This window comes from Amphiura filiformis, chromosome 12 (genome assembly GCF_039555335.1).
Source record: "Amphiura filiformis chromosome 12, Afil_fr2py, whole genome shotgun sequence".
NCBI classification, from domain to species: Eukaryota; Metazoa; Echinodermata; class Ophiuroidea; order Amphilepidida; family Amphiuridae; genus Amphiura; species Amphiura filiformis.
In genome coordinates, this window is record NC_092639.1 from 58,487,277 (window position 1) to 58,509,469 (window position 22,193).

Genomic DNA, 22,193 nt, shown 5'->3' on the forward strand with positions numbered 1-22,193 from the left:
TGAGCAGTAGATTATGAAAACGTTTTTAATATACTCTTAATATACCCTTTATATAACCCGACATTTAAACGTTTTCTGACAACCTTTTATAACCTTTTGCGAATGATGTCGAAAACGTACAAGTGTGTTTGCAGGGTTGATATAATTCTGATCTCTGCATGTTTAGGGCTATTAATTTGTGCAGGTACTTATTTAAATGTGAAGGAATAAAATAATAAAATACATGAACGTGTATTGAAACATTGTAAATCGAGAGCATTAAATCACGCAATAACTGTGACGTCATATTGTGTTGCATCAACAGTGCATGTTGAAACCCTGTATTGATTCGCTCCAGATCATACATGTCTCTCATCTTGCTCATGGTACTATATTGTAATCAATGTGTTTTAGTAGGGTACAAATCTAGCACCACAATTTCACTGAGAACGTGAGAAAGAGCAAGAGGACGGTCTCATACCAAAATGGAATATCTAACATAGTGTTTCATAATAGCGTATTAAAGTCTCAGCGTGGGAGTTCGTACATTGAGTTCGATTGACCCGCAGCGGGATTGCTGATCAAGTTTAAGGACATGTGGAGGACAGGAAGCAATATTTGAGCAATATTTTGTTAAATACAAAACAACATGAGATGTATTCGAACCAAAGTACACATTTTTGTTACAGTTTTTATAGTATAGGGACAAGAAGTGTGTTCAATTTCTGGTTTTTTTTAAATCAACATTAAGATTGATCTCATGAAGCGCTAATCCAATTTTAAGTTTACTTCCCAAATACGTAGCACAACATCCAAATAAGGAAGAAGAGGTAGATGAAGGTGAAGAACATGGACAACAACAACAAGCACAAAAACAACAAAACTACTAGCAAATAATAATAGTGATAAACAACAACAACAACAATAATAATAGTAATAACAACAACAACAACAACATTAACAAAAACAACTACAACAACAACAAGAATGATAATAATAATAATAATAATAATAATAATAATAATATCAATATTAATATGAATAATAATATTAAATAATAATAATAATATAAATAATAATAATAATAATAATAACAACACTAGTAATAATTATAAACATAATGTTCCACCAGGGATACGCCCTAAATAGTGATGGTAAATATACACAAAATTTACATTATAAAAACCTCGTATACCATTGCTATTCTGCATCAGTAAAACTTTTGCATTGACGTTATTGAGTAGGATATATTAACGCCTAAACCAATATGTCCATATTTCGGGTGGGTTGGTAGTTGTATGTAACCTTTTGTCCTCAAAAGCTCTGGGTACCTGGTGTGAAACTGGCATTTTCAACCCACTAAACACAGTTGAACTTGCTGTTTTAATTTCTAGCAAATTTGTGCCAAGTTGCAATTTTTCATATATATCTTGTATGTATTTGGATATGTGGACTGACCGCTAGTACTCTCATGTCCGCTTGTCCAAAAACAAAAATACGTTTTCTCAGTCCGAAAAAAAGTTCGCTACTCAGGAAAATAGGTCCGAACGTTAGGACTGGCATGGTTAGCCTTGGTATAGTAAAGTACGGCACAGGTCTGCCTCAAAAAGCAATTAGGACCCGTATTTTAAAATTTTAATTATTTAATTGTCTTTATTTGTTGTATGCAAAGGTCTATATTTTTGAGTAAGTCAATCGAACTGCATATCTTTTATAAAGCCAGAGGAATCTAAATATATTCCTTGAAACATTCCACTCAAAATCGAATATTTTTAGTAAGATACGAAACATGAACACGATTTGAATTTGATGTTTACCGTATCAATTGCCTTTGCCTTGGAGCGCATCGTCAAATTAGATTTAGAGTAAATTGGTCATTTAAACTGAAAGGTTATGACATTCAACAATGTTGGGCCTATGTATGTGACTTCACCATTGAGAGACGTGCAGCACAACGATGCCTTTGGGCTCTTTTTGACCGATATATGCACCAAGAACATTTCTATTTGGGGAAGCTTACAAATTATCCTACATGTATTCAACAATGCTGGAGGGTGGATGTTTATTAGTGAAAAACATTGAACGTGTGTGAATGGAACTTCGAATGTTGTAGCACAGTACTACAGGCCAGTGATACAAAATTGTTTTCTCTTTTTGAATTTAATTTGTATCAACATAAACCAGCATAAATCAAGTAGCCACACAATTCCTAGCACAATGGTAGCGAATCTTGAAAAAAATTATGCTGATATGTACAATTAATTATTCCATAAAAATAATCGTCTCGACAAATCAATATTGGTCTTAGCTTAAATCATGCAAATTTATTTGTGAGCGCCTCATTTTCAGGCCACTGCTATATGCTTTTGGAATGTTTTAATTTTAATTTTTATTCTTAAATTATACAATTCCAAGCCAATTTATTCAGCCTTCTTTTAATCGAAACTGTTAATATTCTTGTTTATGAAAACTAACAAATCGAAAGAATTTGTCTATTGGGTGCAAGAGCTTTTTTCTTGCGTGTTTGAATTTTAGTCTTGCGTGCAAGAGCTTTTCCATTGCGTGATACAAATTTTACAAATAGGCCATCATGTACAAAGTTAATGCTTGGACCTATATTTTAAATTTCAAGCACACGAGAAAAAAGCTCTTGCATGCAAGAAAGAAATTCAAACATGCAAGAAATAAGCTCATACACTCAATAAAAAAATTCAAACATAAAAGAAATGTTGGTAATATCATTTCCAATATAGTAAAGTTTCTTCCTTATTGTACTGTAATATATAATACTAGTTTTTATTTCAATATCAGCAATGCAAAATTATGCTTCGGGGTTAGGTTAGGATAAGGGTTCTGGGTTTGGGTAAATGATTAGTTGGGCTAGGTTGGGTTTGTATTGATAGGGTCTGAATTTAGGAGGGATGGATACATGGGTTTATAACAGTAAGGATATTAAAGCAAAAAAAATCCAAATATTATATCCGGCCCTTACATGTTATACACCACAATGAATCTGAATAACTTATATAGCGCTCCTGTTCATAACCATGATCATGATGATATTAATCTTACCTGAAGTTTCGATACATTTTAAGACATTTGATATATTTTTGTTTGTTTTGCAGGATCCATTGATGTATTGGAAACCCTTGATATAGCAAATAGAGGCTTACAAAGAGCCGCAGGTTTTTGTAGTAATAGACCTGGTGAAATACCAAGTCGAACTTCATCAGATGTAGGATATATAGTTAACACTCAACTAAGTGTGCCATCTAGCAGATTATTCCAAAGTAAGTACATATATATAAGAATGGTCAAGTTACTCAATATGGTTCATGATATTCTGTGATTTTAGTTTATTCTATTGCCCTAAAACGTTGCCGCAAACGTCATTCTATGCACGTGGAAGCCTATTGGTATATTGGTTGAATAACTGATGATGTCAGAGCATGTTTGAGATCCTATACAAGTTTAGGTCATTAAAAGTCATGCATAATTTTGTTTTAACACAACATTCCCGTTGGGTCATAGAGATTTAGGTTCATGATATTCTGTGATTTTTACAGGCCCCCTATTTTAGTTTATTTTTGTGACTTTGCGAGCATTAAATTTTCTAAAGTTGTTGCAATATTGGGAACAATGTATTACTAGCTTCATGTTCAGAGCTAGTATCTATCTAGACTACCAGGTAGGTATTATACGGCTTACAGAATAAAGCTTCATAATGCCTAGAATACACATCAAGTCTTCAGGCTAATTTCCTGTATGCTTCCATGAGGGAAGAACCCAAAATATTTATTTCCAATTTTCTCTACGAATAAAAATGTCGTCACCCTAACTACGATAATTGTGCAAGTGATTTTTTTTTTGTAATTTTGAGAACAAAGTACAAAATGTGGTTCAAGCATGGGCCTACATCAATTACCTTATCACCTTAATTAATTATTTCTGATTATTCTCTTAAATTTGTATTGATTGTGTTCTTGTGCAAAGATTGGTAAAAGAATATGTTTAAATGCATGCTTGAACCGTATTTTGTACTTTGTTCTCAAAATTAGCGTAGTAGGCTGAGAGACGGTAACAACTTGCAATATCAATCAAAAATTTCAATTCTTTTAGGAACATCTAGACATTGAATAATTTTTACTATTTTCAGAGTTTTTGTACGTGTACGTAATGCTGCCTGGTTCAGTACCAATTGCACAACACCGTAACCTTTTCAATGCAACTGATTAACACATGTTCTTGAACTATTACAGATACATTTCCAGAGGATTTTTCAATTCTGTTAACTTTAAAGCCGAATGTTGCACCAAGTGAAACAGTTTTTAGTTTTGGAGAGGCAATGGTGATCAAATTTTATCGCTAGCTGTCGGCACGAAAGCAACCACTTTGGTATACACAGATCATAGAGGCAAACCAGGAACAGCCCGTCCATTAAGATTTAAAACTTTAAAACTGGGAGATGGAAGGTAGGTAGAAAAATTTATGTTCTCACCATGGACCACAATGGCCTCATCCCAATGGCATAGTTCAATAACCTCAATTAAACAATCAAAGTGCAAAATTTAACCTCAAGAGTTTTTGTACCAACATTTTCAAATGTCATTCAATTATTATACATATGTATTGGGTTTAAAAAAAGAACTGCACCCTGATAGATGAGCATGTTGTGGCTCCTAGTGTCTATTTTAAGTTCAAACCTCCTCAAACGTTGCCCTAAAACGTTGCCGCAAACATCATTCTATGCACGTGGAAGCCTATTGGTATTGGTTTTAATAACTGACGATGTCAGAGCATGTTTGAGATATACAAGTTTAGGTCATTAAAAGTCGTACATAATTTTGTTTTAACACAACATTCCCGTTGGTCATAGAGATTTAGGTTTACGATGAGATATATAATATTGTTTGTTGGTCTCTTTTAATTGGCAAATATCTGTGTTACAGATATTTGTAAATGAAAAAAAAAAAATGAAAATAGGTTTAACAAACTACCCGTTAAATAGGTACATTATGCTTATTAACGAATTTTTACGGTATGTCATCCACAGATTCCAGACATATTAAAAGTCTGTTGCTGTTGCTCCACAGTCTTAGAAATAAAAAAGTTCAAAAGGAACCATTTTGTTCCCTATTCAGCAGGAAAACCATTGATGTTTCTTAGAAGAACTAGTAAATGGAATTCGGGCACTCGTAAGAACCTTGCTTGGTTCTCTGAAACCACAGAAGATAATTCACTATCTCAAATTCTGAAATTCGTGTACTTTTAACTTTCACTATTAAGAGAGTGAAAATCCACTATTTTGGAATGTTATGATCCGAGGGACCACTCCCCAGGATCACTCCAAAAAAGTTATAAAACGGGTGGATTTTAAAGTTATAAAAAGGGTGGATAAAATAATAATTTACAAAACGAACGTGGAATTGAAGTCAATGTGTTTTCCACATCTTTTCAAAGAATGAAATAGTCATTCTTTGGCGAGTCGTCCCTCAGATTAGGGAAGTGCTCAGATCAGTCTTTCATTCATTTTCACACTTATGCACCTTGCAAAAGGGGAAACATACCTTATCGTGCCCTGTCCAAAAGGCGAGCGAATATGTCGGAGTACATTGACCCCGATTTATGTCATGACCTGAAGTCCAAGTTAATAATAAATATTATTGTTGAGAATAATCTGTACTTTCAGGGCAACTTGTCAAGTTAGTAGTTTAGTACGAATTCATACACATTAAACTAATATTTCTGGGGACCACCCATTGATACCAAAATAATGTGCAAATTGGTACTTGTATTTCAATGCCCCAATCCATGCCTACCATATGATATGTTGCTGCTACTACTGTGTTTTTTAAAGCCTTATTGGTAGGTACATTTTAGGAAATGTTATGTTATTGTACATTTATGTTTATTATATTATTTTCAAAGGTTGAGGTTGTTCAAGAGTCACGTAATTTTACATCGTTGTGCACCCCATGCATAGTAGGTCAATAAATGCAGACAGACAGGGCCACGAAGTTCAGGCACAGGGTTGTAAAGAGATATTCAGAGATTTTGATTTTAAGGTGTCATATGTGGGATTGGGTGCTAAAAATACAGTTTTTGGAATTTCTTTTATGATATTACTTAAACATTCAGCTATCTTTTACTTTTTATTTGATACAAATCGCACATCGCGTTCAAAAGTTACGGGTGAAAAACTTTCAACCGATGACGCGAAAAACTGTCAGAATGAGCATTTATCCCATATTAACAAATGCATTATATTTCTTATGTATTCTATTGTTTTCAAACAGTGTTATTTAAGTAATCAACTAATAGAAATTAATTACAGGCCAAAATACATCAATGTAACAGAACAAATTGCTGCATAATATATAATTCAAGTGACATGACAGTAAAAATAACTATTTCTAATCATAATATTATGCTAATTAGCTAATTAATATTCATATTTCAATGTTATAACTTTTTCTCCTATTTCATATTTTAGCGGAAATGCGTTTTCAAAAAAATGTGGAGCCAAAACTAAACCTACAGAACTCAAATTTGGCAGAAATATGCATTATATTATGATCTAGACAATGGACCTCAATCAAACAGCTTAGGCAAAATAAAAAAATAAACATGTTTCACGTCCCCTCCCGCTTCCTTTTTTGAGGTTTCCTCAAATATATATTTATTTTTGAAATTTAGTTATAACTTTTCAAAAAATATGTCTAGGAAGTTGGAATGCTTTCTATAGGCTTGTTAAGATACAAGAAACATTTTAGGAAGGTTTTGTGATCATTGGAGGGGGTGTACGGTAACTCTCAGAACAACAAATAAAAAAGGGCCTCCTTCTTTTTCCAGGCATTATTGTATACGATAAAACAGCTCTAAGTATGGGTATTTACACCAATTTTGCGATAAAAATAGAAAATAAAAAAGCCCCCTCCTCCTCCTTTTTTTTGAAAACCCGGACGTGAAACATGTTTTATTTTTTACTTGGCCTTAGGATTTACCAAATTTCATACCAGGTGCCCAGACAAAACACTAGAGATCATATGTAAGAAATATCAAAGTGTCTAATTTTGCCTTACCCCCTGTATGACTCAAAAGTAGGTCCATTGACTAGATCTTTTCAAGAGCTCAATTTTGACACCTCAATCAATTGCATAGGACATTCGGAGCTATATTGAAAGTTTGACCTTCAAATCTAATTAATTATGTAAATTAGCTAATTAATTATGCAAATGAGATGAAAAAATGCTTGTCTTTATATTATACTCATATAGACTTAATATGAAGTTGATGTAATATTCCCTTCATATATTTTTGTCAATCCCTCATATGACACCAACAAATGAAATCCATAGACACAAACACGTTGTACAGTGAGGAAAAGTAATTTTGGCATGCTGCAGGGATTGGGGATATGAGAATAAATATTGTAATTGCCATGCCTAAAGACCTCTGTTGGCATTTCAAAATTAGAAATACGTGCAGTATCTTCAGGTTGTAACTGTTCAAATCCATCATACATGTAGCTTGCAACAACAGTATTAGGCCAAGTAAAATAAAAAACATGTTTCACGTCCGGGTTTTTGAAAAAAAGGAGGAAGAGGGGGCTTTTTATTTTTTATTTTTTATCGCGAAATCGGTGTAAATGCCCATAATTAGAAGCTATTAGAGCTGTTTTAGCGTGTGCAATAATGCCTGGAAAAAGGAGGAGGCCTCTTTTTATTTGTTGTTCTGAGAGATAGGCCCCCTGTAACTATCACAAAACCTTATAAAAGTGTTTCTTGTGTATTTGCAAGGCTATAGAAAGCATCTCTACTTCCTAGACATATTTTTTGAAAAGTTATAACTGAATTTCAAAAAATAAAAATAAAATTGAAGAAACCTAAAAAAAGGAAGCAGGAGGGAACGTGAAACATGTTTATTTTTTTTATTTGGCCTTATCATAAAATAGCCCAAACCCTATCATACGGCAGTTACTATTTTCCTATACACAATACACAGTGCTCTCACCATTGACACGTGACCTCTAAAAACAGTGTATGTTAGTGGTATGCCATTGCCTAGCTAACGTCACTGTGTGAAAAATAACCGGCCAATATTGTTTGTACTCTCTGAAATTGTAGAAAATATAGTTTTGTAATATGTCCTAAATGTTTAGCTAATTTAGATATTTGGAAATATTCGCACTTTGGTGTTTTAGTGAGGAAGGGCACGGGATGCCTGCAAAATTCCCTGTGTAAATCGAATGCAACTTTTAGTGACTATCACTCACTTGTAGACCGCTCTCTTCCGAAGGGCATTAAAGCTAAACCACTTGACGGATATATTTTGTACTTGACGTCAATCAAGAATAATGTATACACACATGTAGGCTAAAAACTGAGTAGGTGGGGCATCAGCAAATATTCGTACTTCCAGAGAAGATGTAAAAGAAGGAGATAGATCCAGCTATCCTCAAACAAAATATGTGTGTTGCCGCTCATTCAAAAGCAATCACGCTATTTAGGTTTAACAATAAAATACAACAAAAGGGTTCGAACCCATGACGGGTGTGATACACAAGTTGCTGCTTACTGGTTTTAGGGAAAGGTCAGTGTCTGTATACCATCAATACCATGCATACCATGCATGCAGATCCTAACATCCAGTTTATTTCAAATAAAATATGACCGAAGTTCCATGGCAAATAATAATTTTGCACGCTTGGTTACGCTTTCAACCTCTACGATTTATGATACAGACTATTTTCAATTATCAAAATATCTTTATTAGGTTTGCAGGAAATGACAGGAAAATACATTAAAACAATAAAATATAGATGATCAAAAATCATCCCGTTTCTAACAAAATCCTAAAACACTCTCCTAAATAATTAATATATATTCCAAAATGGGCGGATTTTTTTGGAATCTTTACAAAACTACATTTCTTTCTTATAGTATCCACGTGCGGTATCCCTGCAGAGCAACATCAGCTTCTTAACACACACGTGTCATACTTTCAAGGAATTATCTATAGAAACATTGGATATGGTTTCAATTCTGGAGTGAAAATTAATCAACCGTAGTCGGCAAGGCACATCACATCAAAGGCTACTTTCAAGTAGATGTGTAACTACTTGAGAATAAAGGACTATGAATAGGTGCGACAGGATAACCTACGGGATTATCTCAAGGATATAATTCCGTTCTTCCTCCTTCTTTTTCAACTTTCCTGGTACTTCCCTGATATGAAAATGACAAATAAGAGCAAAAACAGCTCCCATATCTGTCCATAACTTTGGTCAGTGCAGCGAGCCAGGGGATTTCAAGTGGGTGATTATTGACTGACAAGTGCCATATTTGGGCATAAGTGTAGTCCACCATTCAATGTGGAGGATAGACTAGACTTTATCGATTGATTTGGCTGGAGTAATTCCATGTTAACCAGGTCGAATCATGTTTGCTGTGCAGGATTAAGTGCACTATGTCACACCCCAACACACCTAAGTTAAGTTTGAGTATTATAGAACAGGGAAGTGATTAGAGTTGATGAGAAGACAGTGAGATTCTATCATTTTCAATTGTCTCTTTAGTCATGTTGTTTGGATTAGTTGAATGTCCCACGTTATGAAGTCACTAAAAAATTCAGTTCACCACCCCAATCCATAGGCAAATGTGTGGATGTGTGTTTGAAAAAGAAACTGTTCTTTAACTTTTGCATGGTTAGGATTTATCATTACGAATACGATTAGGTTTAGTTTTAGCGGTTAGTGTAATGGCTTGAGTTCAACAACCCCTGTACTTTCGCTAAGGTTTCGCATTTCGCACAAAATATTTTACGTATATTAAATCAAAGTTTTAAATAAATGAATTATTTGACGAAAAATATTAAATATCTACATTGGTTAAGTACTGTACAGTGTTGTACTGTACAATGTTTATTTGGAAGCATGCATTTCTGAGAGAATCTTCGTAAATATATAATTTCCTTTCTTTTATCCCTAAACATTTGATAATATCCAATCAGCAAGGACACATTTCTTAAACCAACATTTATTGACTTACCTTTTGGGGGCGTTTAGGTATAAACTCGTGCTCTAAAAATGAGCTCAATTCACTGTTGTACGGAGGTTTTTAATAGAGCTATGCAATTAGGAAAGAGATTAATAGCTCATGCACCAAGAGCTCGTCGTATAAATATTGTTTGTACATTTGTACGTTCCTATGAAAGTGTGTGGGAGCATTAAAATGCAGCAAGTTCATAGGAGATTTATAGCAATGACCCTTGCTAGCTAGGTTAACTTCATATGTTTTCATACTTTGCAGACTCGATAAAAAATAAATTCGGCCTCCATAATTTATGATTATTGAGTTGAAGCATCTACAAGTGCTTTGTGATATTCAAAGAGTCGTGACAGCGGAAGTCATATTGGGTATATTCTCGCACCTGTACACCATATGAATACAAACTCGAAACAAACTATTTATATTGGAACCTGGATAACTTCCGAATTACATAATCGTGATAAAGAAATGACACGCCAGCAGAAAATTTGATAATACATTTACACCATCGAATAGCTATCATGATCTGAGAAAATCACGAAGAAATGTAGGCCTATAAATCTCTTCATGCTCACATCCCTGCTTCATGTAAATGACAGTACACTCATCATTTTCTATCAGTTAGATTTTTTATATTTTGTGCAACAATAAGGCCCTTCACTATTGATTCCGAGTTTACTGTTCAAGATTTTAAAAATAGGACGAGGTGACTTTTAATTATAAATTATCTATTATTTTCTTTATTTAGTATTAGTTATCACAACCAAATTATTATCAACCCGTTTTGACGGGATCCGGCATTTAATTATTTTATTATATTATGCTTACTTTTACACATATAAGGTGCAGTTATGCTGTTTGTTTTATTCATCATTATTGTTGATATGTTAGAAAGTAGCAACTAAAAGTCATTAAAAGCAATTTTAAAGGACAAAATGCAAAATATAAATAAAATAATTAAATATTTTGCAATTATCAATTTTGGACGGGGCCGCGGGGGCGGTTAACAGTTAACTAAGAATTGATTGTGAAGAGCCTAAAGGAGTTCTAATCTTTCAAAGAATTTTAGAAATTTACCAAAATAAATGTTTGAATTTTTTTCTTGAGTGCAAGAGCATCTTTTTTTGCATGCTTGACTTGGTTTCTTGCGTACAAGAGCTTTTTTCTTGCGTGTTTGTAGGATATCATATTCCAAATTAATGTTTGGACCCATTTTTCACGTTTCAAACACACAAGAAAACAACTAAAATGCATGCAAGAAAAAATTTAAACGTGTAATAAAAAATGCTTTGCACTCAGAAAAAAACCCTATTTAAACATTGGTCATATATTCATGCATAAGTAACACTAAAAATATGTCAAATTTTAGGTGAAATCATAGACAGTCTATGGTGAAATCAACTTTCTCCGTTTGGGGTTAGGGCAAGGGTTCTGAATAATTTGGTATTTGGTAAATGTACATCAAGGAATACAAAACAACATTTACTTTTCCTCATGGGTGGGAAGGAGTTCGTCTGGCCATATTAAAATACTCTAAACACAAGTGTGCTACCAATGTTCATTTCTCAAGATCATACCTAGCTTGGCCCAAGCTGCAAGTTGTGAACTGCAAGGCCGGGGGAAATGAATGTTACGTTACATAACAGTGTCAGAATCTGCTCCCGAAAACGACAACAAACGAGTGTTTCAGGTCAATGATCATGACCAACATGGAATCAGACATATTAATGGTTTCATCGGGTTGTATCCGACGTGCTACACCTGCTAATTATGCAGTTCAAATGACAGGTTAATCGCGATAAGGAAGGTTAACTAGGGTATTGCGTAACCTTATTACACTCCGTGTTTCCAGGGTACATGTATTTCTTCTTGTAATCCCTGCTTTTCAGAACATTCTAGAAAGTTTTCCCACTTTTTATCTGTGCCATAGAAATCCGCATTTAAAAGGATCCACACAGGCCTACTGAAATATAGTATAGCCTATGCCTAATAATATAATAATACCGACTAGTATAAAAATAACGCCGAATTTATTTTTTTATGTGAAGGTCGGATTTGAGAAAACCGTAATTTGAAAATTCATTTATTATTCTGCCTATGCCTATGACGCCGAAACGTAAGATATTTTGAATGATGGCCTATTTGCACGATGCAATTTCAATTGCTAGGCCCACTAGTTAGTGCGAGAGTTATGTGCACATTGACAGACCCACTCAGGAATTGGTCAAAATACACGAAGCAATAGAGGGCCTTGCAAATCCTTGAGCAGAGAAATAGGTTTGGGGAATGGGATACTCATAGCAAGTGGTTGGATGATTTTCATAATCATAGTAAAATGGCTGCTGTGTATGTGTTTGAAGGCCTATGGTTTAATATCCAGAGAGCAACATATTATCATCCTCTCCTGTGTATCTACACAGGAGGAGCCAAAGAAGGAAAACTAAAATTAAGATCAAAATAGCATTTTCGGTATGGAAGTGGATACATAGAAGCATATGTGTTTGAAGGCCTATGATAGAAGAGAAGAAATTGGATGCTACCATGCCCTACAAAATGATGTGACAGAGAGGATCCAAAGGCATTTAGAAACTTCCCAAGATGGACAGTGATGGATGTGGATTCTTTCAATATCGAGTTGTTGAATTTATTTGACTGTTGAATTTATTTGACTGTCTAATAAACCAGCTACCAGCAACAACAACATGTAGGCCTACTTTATGGCATGTGCACACATAATGTTGTGGATGGTGAATCAAGTAGGTCCCTACATTTCCCAAATGACTACAGTGACCAGCTGGTGTTCCCACAGCTTATAGGCTAGAGGAGGTGACAAGGACAGAATTTTACTAGGATTGCAAGGTGTGACCTCCATATTTAAGTAGAACGTGTCTCTACTTTTTTTGCAGTGTAGTTCTGACACGGACCCAAGAAAAATTTTATGGGTCTGTGCTCAGAATATCAATTATCAAAATACACGGAGCAATTCTGTTGCAATGTGATTTGGGGTGGTCTACATGGTCTACAACAGCAAATTGCACAGGAAATTGCATCGTGTAATTTGGGTAATTTAGTGTCCTATTATAAATCAAAAACATATAAAAACGACAACAATTTGTTTTGACCGTTAGGACTGTGTGATGCAAAAAGCACCGCCTTTATCATGTTTATATCAGAGTCTATGATGCCATGCGAACATAAAAATATTATAATTTTTAGGATTATATTATGCACGTGAGTTCTATAAGGCCCTTCACAATTGATTCTGAGTTTACTGTTCAAGATTTTAAAAATAGGACGAGGTGACTTGTAATTATTAATTATTAATTATTTTCTTTATTTAGTATTTAGTTTAATCACAACCAATTATCAACTCGTTTTGACGGGAGTCGGCATTTAATTTATTAATATGCTTACTTTTACACATAGTACGATCGTATAAGGTGCAGTTTTGCTGTTTGTTTATTCATCATTATTGTTGATATGATTATGTTAGAAAGTAGCAAGTAAAAGTCATTAAAAGTTATTTTAAAGGAGAAAAGCCGAAATAAAAATAAAATAATTAAATATTTTGCAATTTTTAAATTTGGACGCGGGCGGTTAACAGTAAACTAAGAATTTTGTGTGAAGGGCCTAAGCCTAATCAGTTCATTTATTAATAAACTTGAGAAAAGGGGGTGGGGGTCAAAGTTAGGTAGTATTTTGATCGAGACACCATGTAGTAGGAAAGCTGAATGACAATTTGTATTTGAAGCCAGAAACACTGTGGGCGGACGACTAAATGTCTTCTTGCTCAACTTCCCAATTCCTGCCATCACCTCATGAAGTAGGCCGTTCTCAGTGTATGCTCTTGCATAGTGGAGTCTATAGTTCTATTGCCTACATAAGAATACATGTAGGCATACATATGATGATGTAGGGTTGTAAGAGATCCCTGGATGTATTTGGGGTCAGTTATAATAACATGTTGACAGAGGCACTTGTAAGCATAGATCACATTCGGGCATAGATAGTGAAGGACTAGAGGTGAAAGACTCTATAAGTTGGGATAGTCCCGTTCCAAAGATGGCGCGATTCTTCCCCAAAAATATTTTTTCAGCCTGATCTTTTCCTCTAATTTGTCCAGACGGCCCAATTCCTCGGAATTAACTCTCGCCGGCCTAAATTCTTGACTTGTCAACTTTTGTGAAACTTTTACGGCAGATGGGAAGGGCACGTTGGGTTCTCTTTGTTGCCCCTGGGATCAGTCCATGTACTATTCATTGCATAGAAGTGCACAGTTGCCGCTCGTAAATATCACCTTGGTTACATGCTGTGTCTATTTACAATGATTTCTGAATTTCTAAACACAGTAGGGTAGGTGGAATCAGTAGCTGTCATATCAGAAATGAATTGGCGCTACACAAACTTTTGCTTCATTCAGCAAATTTTTCATTGGTATTGGCTTACTGTTATAACTTATTAGTGTTTGGAGAACAGGTCGTTTAAGGCAAATGGATGCTTATGAAAGATTAACAAAATACGACACGAGACACGGTTTATTTTTGTAGAAAAGGAGTGACCTTTTTGTCTGTGATTTTGACTATTAAAGTGATTTTATATTGTGCGTTTACAGGGACTTTATATGACGCCGAACATAACACTTCAACTTTAACCTCTGTGGTCTATTTTTATAAGTTTGATTTACAACGAAATATGTTTTAACAATTTTAGGAAGTTTGCTATGGCGCTTTTTGGTCAAATGTCTATAAAAACGTTGGTATACATGTATTATGGTTGCTAATTTATGGTTGTTTGCAGTTTCTTACACGTACTTGCAATTTTAGTACTCTCATATGAATACTACAAGTTGTATTAAAAACGACCTCAGTTGACCCAGCGCCAAAATACTCGTCATTTACTGATATATACACATTTACAGTACCGGGGTATAACACGTGTTTCTCTAAAAAGGAGAGTGACCCAGCCCGTGCCCGAGGTACTTTATAAATGCCCAAAATACACGATGCAATTTGCAATTGGCTTTGTAAACCACCCAAAGCACATTGCAACAGAATTACTTCGTGTATTTTGAACTTGCAGGGTGAAATTGATGCTATGAGCTACACCACAAAAAAGTAGAGGCGTGTTCAACTTTTGGAGGTCACACCTTGCAATCCTACTATTCCTAGTAATATTCTGTTCTAAACCTCCTCCAGCCTATCAGGTGGGGGAAACACTGTCTGATCACTGTAGTTATTTGGGTAATGTAGGGACGTACTTGATTTACCATACACAACATTTGTATAAACTTGTATGTTGTTGTTGCTGTTTATAGCCGCTGTTTAGACAGTCAAATGAATTCAGCAACTCATTGAAAGAATCCACATCCATTCTTAAATGTCTTTGGATCCTCTCTGGCTAGTTCTTTTTGTAGGGCATGGTAGCATCCAATATTTTTTTCTCTCATCACTGTATCCACTTCCATACCCAACATGTTTGATCATATTAGTTTTCCTCTTTAGTGTGTTATTTAGTATAGATAAACATGAGAGAATGATAATATTTTGCTCTCTGGATAACACCGACACATGAGCCATTTTAATATGATTATCAAAATCATTAACCACTTGCTATGTTTGAGTATATCCCCAAACCCAGGTGCCTACTCAAGGATTTGTATTAAGGTCCTATAGTTTTGCCTCAAGTCCTTGAGCGTCCTTAGTCAGTGAATGAAAAATATAAAGCTTTGCTGCATCTTCCAAAAAATTCATGTTTCTTTCCAAAATTTTGAAGTTATTCTTTCAAAACAATTAGTTACTATCATAACTTTGATATTTTGTCAATTTACTTGGTATATCTCTTTACTTTTTACTTAGTCCCCCCATAGGCATACTGTGCACTGCAGGGGTAGTCTAGTGTTTGAGCAAAATGCCCACTATGCCCACTCTCTCCCAATAGCTCCTGTTCATGAGCTAGCCAGACCTGACTAAAAAATCTGTATTTATGATATTACTAGGCCTACAACTAATTATAGATGGGTCAATGGCGTGAATAGAGGAAATGTAATGCCCAACATACAATATACAATTTCCGGTGCAATTGGTTGTTGAAGACCACCCCACAGCACCTTGCAACAGAATTGCTCAGTGTATTTTGAACTTGCAGGGTGAAATTGATATTCTGAGCATTTGAGTTACACCATAAAAAGTGGAGACTGGAGATATGTTCTACTTTTGGAGGTCACACCTTGCAATCCTAGTAAAATTCTGTCCTTGTCACCTCCTCTAGCCAATCAGCTGTGGGAACACCAGCTGGTCACTTTAGTCATTTGGGAAATGTGGGGACCTACATTAAGGGGCATTTCGTGATCCACAGCCTCATCCCCCCACTATTCTCAAAAAAAGTTGAGATATTTTTATATCACTGAAACCTCTGGCTACATAATGTTTATGTACAAAATATTTCTTGCAGATTAATTCGTTTTGCAAAGATATCGTGAAATTTGAATTTCGTTCGCAGAACGAAATTACAACGCATTGTCTATGGAGCAGTGTAATACACATAATCATGCATAACTCGCAAACGCAAAATCAACTGAAATTTTGGGAATAGGCTTTTTCGTGGATATGTACTGAAAAATGTCATAAAAAGAGGATGCTAGGATCACGAAATACTCCTTTAATTCACCATCCGCAACATATTGTAATGTATGTTGTTGTTGTTAGCTGCTGTTAAGACAGGTTTTTCTCCGGGTGCTCCGGTTTTCCTCCTGCTTCTAAAATCGGACCTCTTCCCATATCCCTGTCCCGTCATATCTGGAGGCATCCCTTGAATTTAGTAGCCTCTGAGCACTATTGGGTTTAGCCTGGCTTCAGCCGAATGTTATAAATAAATAAATAAATAAATAAATATATCAATACCTATGATTCCTATTAATAAATTCAACAACTCAAATAGACATTTAGAAAGAATCCACATCCATTCTAGAGAAGTCCTTAAATGCCTTTGGATCATCTCTGGTCAGCTCTTTATGTAGGGCATAGTAGCATCCAATTTCTTCTCCTCTCTGTATCCACTTCCATACCAACATGCCCCTTTGTAGATCTTAGTTTTTAGTTTTCCTGCTTCTTCTCTTTTTATGGGATTTGATGGTAAGTTGTATAGATACACAGGAGAGGATGATAATATTTTGCTCTCTGGATAACACAGGAGCAATTTTAATTTGATTATTAATTAAAATCATTAACCACTTGCTATGTTTTGAGTATATCCCAAAACATATGTCCCTGCTCAAGGATTTGCAAGGCCCTACATTTCCTCTTGTATTTTGACCAATTGCTGAGTGTCAGTGTGCACATAACTCGCCCACTAAATAATGGGCCTAGTAATTGAAATTGCACCGTGTATGTTGGGCATAAGGAGGAAGCCTCGACCCTACATTGCTTCGTGTATTTTGACCAATTTCTTTGTGTGTGTCACTCAGTGAGCACATAACTCACCCACTAAAAATGGGCATGGCAATTGAAATTGCATCGTGTATGTTGACTTTCATGGCCAAAATACACCAGGCAATTTCAATATTGCAAGGTCGGTTAATTAGTGGGCGAGTTATGTTCCTACTGACAGAAATACAAAGAAATTGATCAAAATACACGAAGGCAATGTAGGGCCTTAATAATCCTTGAGCAGGAATTGGGGATATACTCAAAACATAGCAAGTAGTTAGGGCAAGTAAAAATTAACATGTATATCGTCCGGAATTTTTCAAAAATCGCTGAGGGAAGCCCTCTTTTATTTTTTTACCATTCAATTAAGTTTAAATTTGCATTTGCAAAGTCTTTATCAACACATCATTAAAACGGGGAGGCCCCTAATTTTTTTTGTTATTTCCACAAAGCCCTACCCCTAGATTGAAAGGAGTGTTTGCAATGTGTTTATTAATGATAACCAAGAACTTTCTAATATGTATTTCATAACAATAATTTTAGAAACAAGGAGCAAATAAGAAAAATAACTAAATTATTTGACAATCTCCAAAACAAATATCGGTGAAGGCGGGGACGATATACATGTCGTATATATTTTACTTGGCCATTAATGATTTTCATAATCATATTTAAATGGCTCCTGTGTTATCCAGAGAGAAAAATATTATCATTCTCTCCTTTACACAACTTAACATGAAGAAGAGACGAAAGAGGAAAAGTAAAAAGTTTGATCAAACGGGTATGTTAGGTATGGAAGTGGATACAGTGCAGTGGGGTGACGAGAGAAGAAATTATTGGATGCTACTATGACCTACAAAAAGAACTAACCAGAGAGGATCCAAAGACATTTAAAACTTCCAAAGAATGGATGTGGATTCTTTCAATGAGTTGTTAAATTCACGTGAATGTCTCAACAGCAGCTAACAACATCAGCAACTAATGTCCAACATACACGATGCAATTTCAATTGCTAGGCCCATAAATTAGTGGGCGAGCTATGTGCACACTGACAGACACACACAGCAATTGGTCAAACTACACGAAGCAATGCAGGGCCTTAGGTTTGGGGATATACTCAAAACATAGCAAGTGGATAATGATTTTCAAAATCATGTTAAAATGGCTCCCGTTAAATTCAGTGTAGTTCAGTCAGCTTATCCATGTATCAATTTCCCCTGCAAGTGCAAAATACACGGTGCTATGGGGTGGTCTGCAACAGCCAATTGCACAGAAATTGCAATGTTATACCCAAAATACACGATGCAATTTCCTGTGCAATTGGCTGTTGCAGACCACCCCAAATCACCTTGCACCAGAATTGCTCCGTGTACTTTGCACTTGCAGGGTGAAATTAATTAGTGAGTGAGTTATGTACACACTGTGAGAGAGACACACTCAGCAATTGGTCAAAATACACGAAGCAATGGAGGGCCTTACAAATGATGTGAGCAGGGACATAGATTTGGGGATATACTCAAAACATAGCAAGTGGTTAATGATTTTCCATATTTAAAAATCATATTAAAATGGCTCCTGTTTTATCCAGAGAGCAAAATATTGTCATCTTTTCCAGGTGTATCTACACAACGTCATCATAAAGAAGCACCGAAGAAGGAAAACTATTTAAACATTAAGATCACAATATGTTGGGTACATGGAAATAGATACAGAGAAGAGAAGAAATTGGAGGATGCTACCATGCCCTACAAAAAGAGATGGCCAGATAGGATCAAAAGGCATTTAAAAACTTCCCAAGAATGGACGTGGATCAGTAACAAGTGTATATATGACGCGTGCACACTTGTGAATGTTGAATCAAGTAGGTCCCTACATTTTCCAAATGAATGTAGTGACCAGCTGGTGTTCCCCGGCTGATTGGCTAGAGGAGGTTACAATGACAGAATTATCTTCGATTTTATTAGGATTGCAAGGGGTGACCTCCAAGTAGAACATGTCTGTACTTTTTTTGCTCTGTAGCTCAGAGTATCAATTTCACCCTGCAAGTGCAAAATACACAGAGCAATATTAATGTTGCAAGGTGCTCTGGAGTGGTCTGTCTGCAACTGCCAATTGCACAGGAAATTGCATCGTGTATACATACACTTGTATGTTGTATTGCCGTCAGTGGCTGTTTAGACCATGCAGACAGTCAAATAAATTCTACAACTCATTGAAAGAATCCACATCCATTCTTGGGAAGTTTTTAAATGCCTTTGGATCATCGCTGGTCAACTCTTTTTGTAGGGCATGACAGCATCCAATTCTTCTCTTCTCTGTATCCACTTCCATACCCAACAAGAAGGAGTTGTATTGATACACAGAAGAGGATGATAATATTTTGCTCTCTGGAGCCATTTAATATGATCATGAAAATCATTATGACCAATTGCTATGTTTTGAGTATATCCCCAACCAATGTCCCTGCTGAAGGATTTGCAAGGCCCTACATTGCTTCGTTTATTTTGATGAGTGTGTCTGTCAGTGTGCACATAGCTCACCCACTATTGGCACTAATTAATGGGCGTAGAAATTGAATTTGGACAATCTGTTCCAACTGCATGACCAGCACGTGAAGGGCAAGATACATTGAGGTGGAGCGCGTTGTAGGAAACATGTTGTAGAAACAAGATAAATAAGGAATTATTGAGGAAATGTGTTTTGACAAAGGTACGCAGATGGATCAGGTACAGGCATGTGTCAAAAATCAGGGAAAATAAAACTACCGAAGCTTATGTGTAGTTATGTTATTCATGTCGCGTAGGGTGAACTAAGAATAGGCATAAACATGGCAATAAGTCAGAAAAGGGGCAAATGTATTGCACGTGAGTATATATCTGCTATTCCAATGCCGAATGCATGTAAATTTTATTAAATACCTTAAGATAGTTTGCCCTGTCTACAACCTTTTTGGGGTGAGTATGTGGCGAGCAATCGTTGTTTCTCATAATATCACGATGTCAACCCTTACACTTGTTGTCGATTATCTAGAGATTAGGCCAGACAGTACATGCAACCAAACATAGCCTTCATTCATGCCCGGTGATTCCAGTATCTTAAACTCTCCTTCTATAGCAGGCTATATTTTGATCAGCTCGTAATCGGCGGGCCTTATAGCATCGCGGATTAATATCAAAATATTTTATTTTGAGAATTTTCTTGTGACATCTCGCGAAGCATTACAAATTATTAATTCAAGTCCTATACTTATTTTCTTAAACACACATATTAAAGACCAGACAGGTCAACTACTAGCACTCTTGACGTGGGTCTATTTTTCGGCGTAGTGGTAAAAGCCTAACATTTCCCGCCTATTGCGAGATGATCAAACTATAGTAGGTTTGTTCAAGCATGGAAGTTAGTCTCTTACTTCCATGGTTCAAGGTACTTCCATGATTTCACTTAATGATTATGGACATGTCAAAGGTTATTCGAATCGAACTCATTAATTGAGAGCCATTCTAAATCACCAGGGGTTATTAGAGGTCAAATAATGATGCATGTAAATTTACCTGAAAAGGCTTAATAAAGCATGTGCCAAGGTCAGGATATCGAGGTTCATCTCAGGTCATGATAATTAATTACGATAAATAATAGTCAAGCTTCATGAAAATGATCGTAAAAAAGGGCCAATTTGATATGATTGAAAGAATCATGCAACTTGTAGGGACAACAAAGGTCACGTTTGGTGTGTATGGTAATAGGATAGAATTGCGCAATTAATAGAAATGTGCAATGTGGATAAATGTTTCATGCTTCAGCTCAGATAAACGGATCTCTATCAGATCCCATCACCGTGATCGAACCATGGCAGTCTTATAAACATACACATCTCTATGCATGTACATACATTTATAGACCTGTACAAAATATTATACTGCACAACTTGCGGTGAACATTTGAAAAGATAAAAAAACATTGACCAATTAAATGGGAGTTATTGAACTACGATTGTGTGAAAATGCAGGTGGTGGCCGCATTGCATTCTCTAAATTCAGTAAATTTTCATCGTCAACCGTGTGATTGAATGGGATTATTTTGAAATTTTAAAACGCTTGAAATATCACAAACAAATAGGCCTATGTTGATACATAATATATAAATTACAAGCTAAAACCGGTGGGGTTCGATAATGAACCCCACAAAACTAACCGACTATATTGGAAAATGCATACGGCCGGGCGGTTTCACAAGTTGCCGGCTCGATCATGTCATCCGCCGCCTGTGAAAATGGGAAGGGCCTTGCAAATCCTTGAGCAGGGACATAGGTTTGGGCATATACTCAAAACAGCATTTATTTGACTGTCGAAACAGCAGCTACACAACAACATACAAGTGTATATTATTATATGGCATGTGCACACATTACAATGTTGTGGATGGTGAATTAAGTAGGTCCCTACATTTCCCAAATGACTACAGTGACCAGCTGGTGTTCCCACAGCTTATAGGCTAGAGGAGGTGACAAGGACAGAATTTTACTAGAATTGCAAAGTGTGACCTCCAAAAGTAGAACATGACATTACTTTTTTTTGTGATGTAGCTCAGAGTAGTGACCCTGCAAGTTCAAAATACACGGAGCAATTTTGTTGCAAGGTGCTTTGGGGTGGTCTGCAACAGCTAATTGCACTTGCATCGTGTAATTTGGGCATTTACTGTACATCTGTAATAACCCCGAGGTCACACTTGAAAAACACGAGGA

At 35.7% G+C, this 22,193-nt stretch overlaps 1 protein-coding gene across 3 annotated transcripts in view; it reads left to right on the top strand.

Annotated features, from left to right (window-relative positions):
* Positions 1 to 3,108: 3,108 nt before the first annotated feature.
* The window catches only part of LOC140166495 (uncharacterized), an 82,551-nt gene continuing 63,466 nt past the window's right edge, over positions 3,109 to 22,193 (top strand). For all 3 annotated transcript variants that reach the window (XM_072189975.1, XM_072189974.1, XM_072189976.1), the window contains exons 1-2: positions 3,109 to 3,269; positions 4,239 to 4,451. The gene's annotated coding sequence lies outside the window, so the exon portion shown is untranslated. The remainder of the gene's footprint in view (positions 3,270 to 4,238; positions 4,452 to 22,193) is intronic.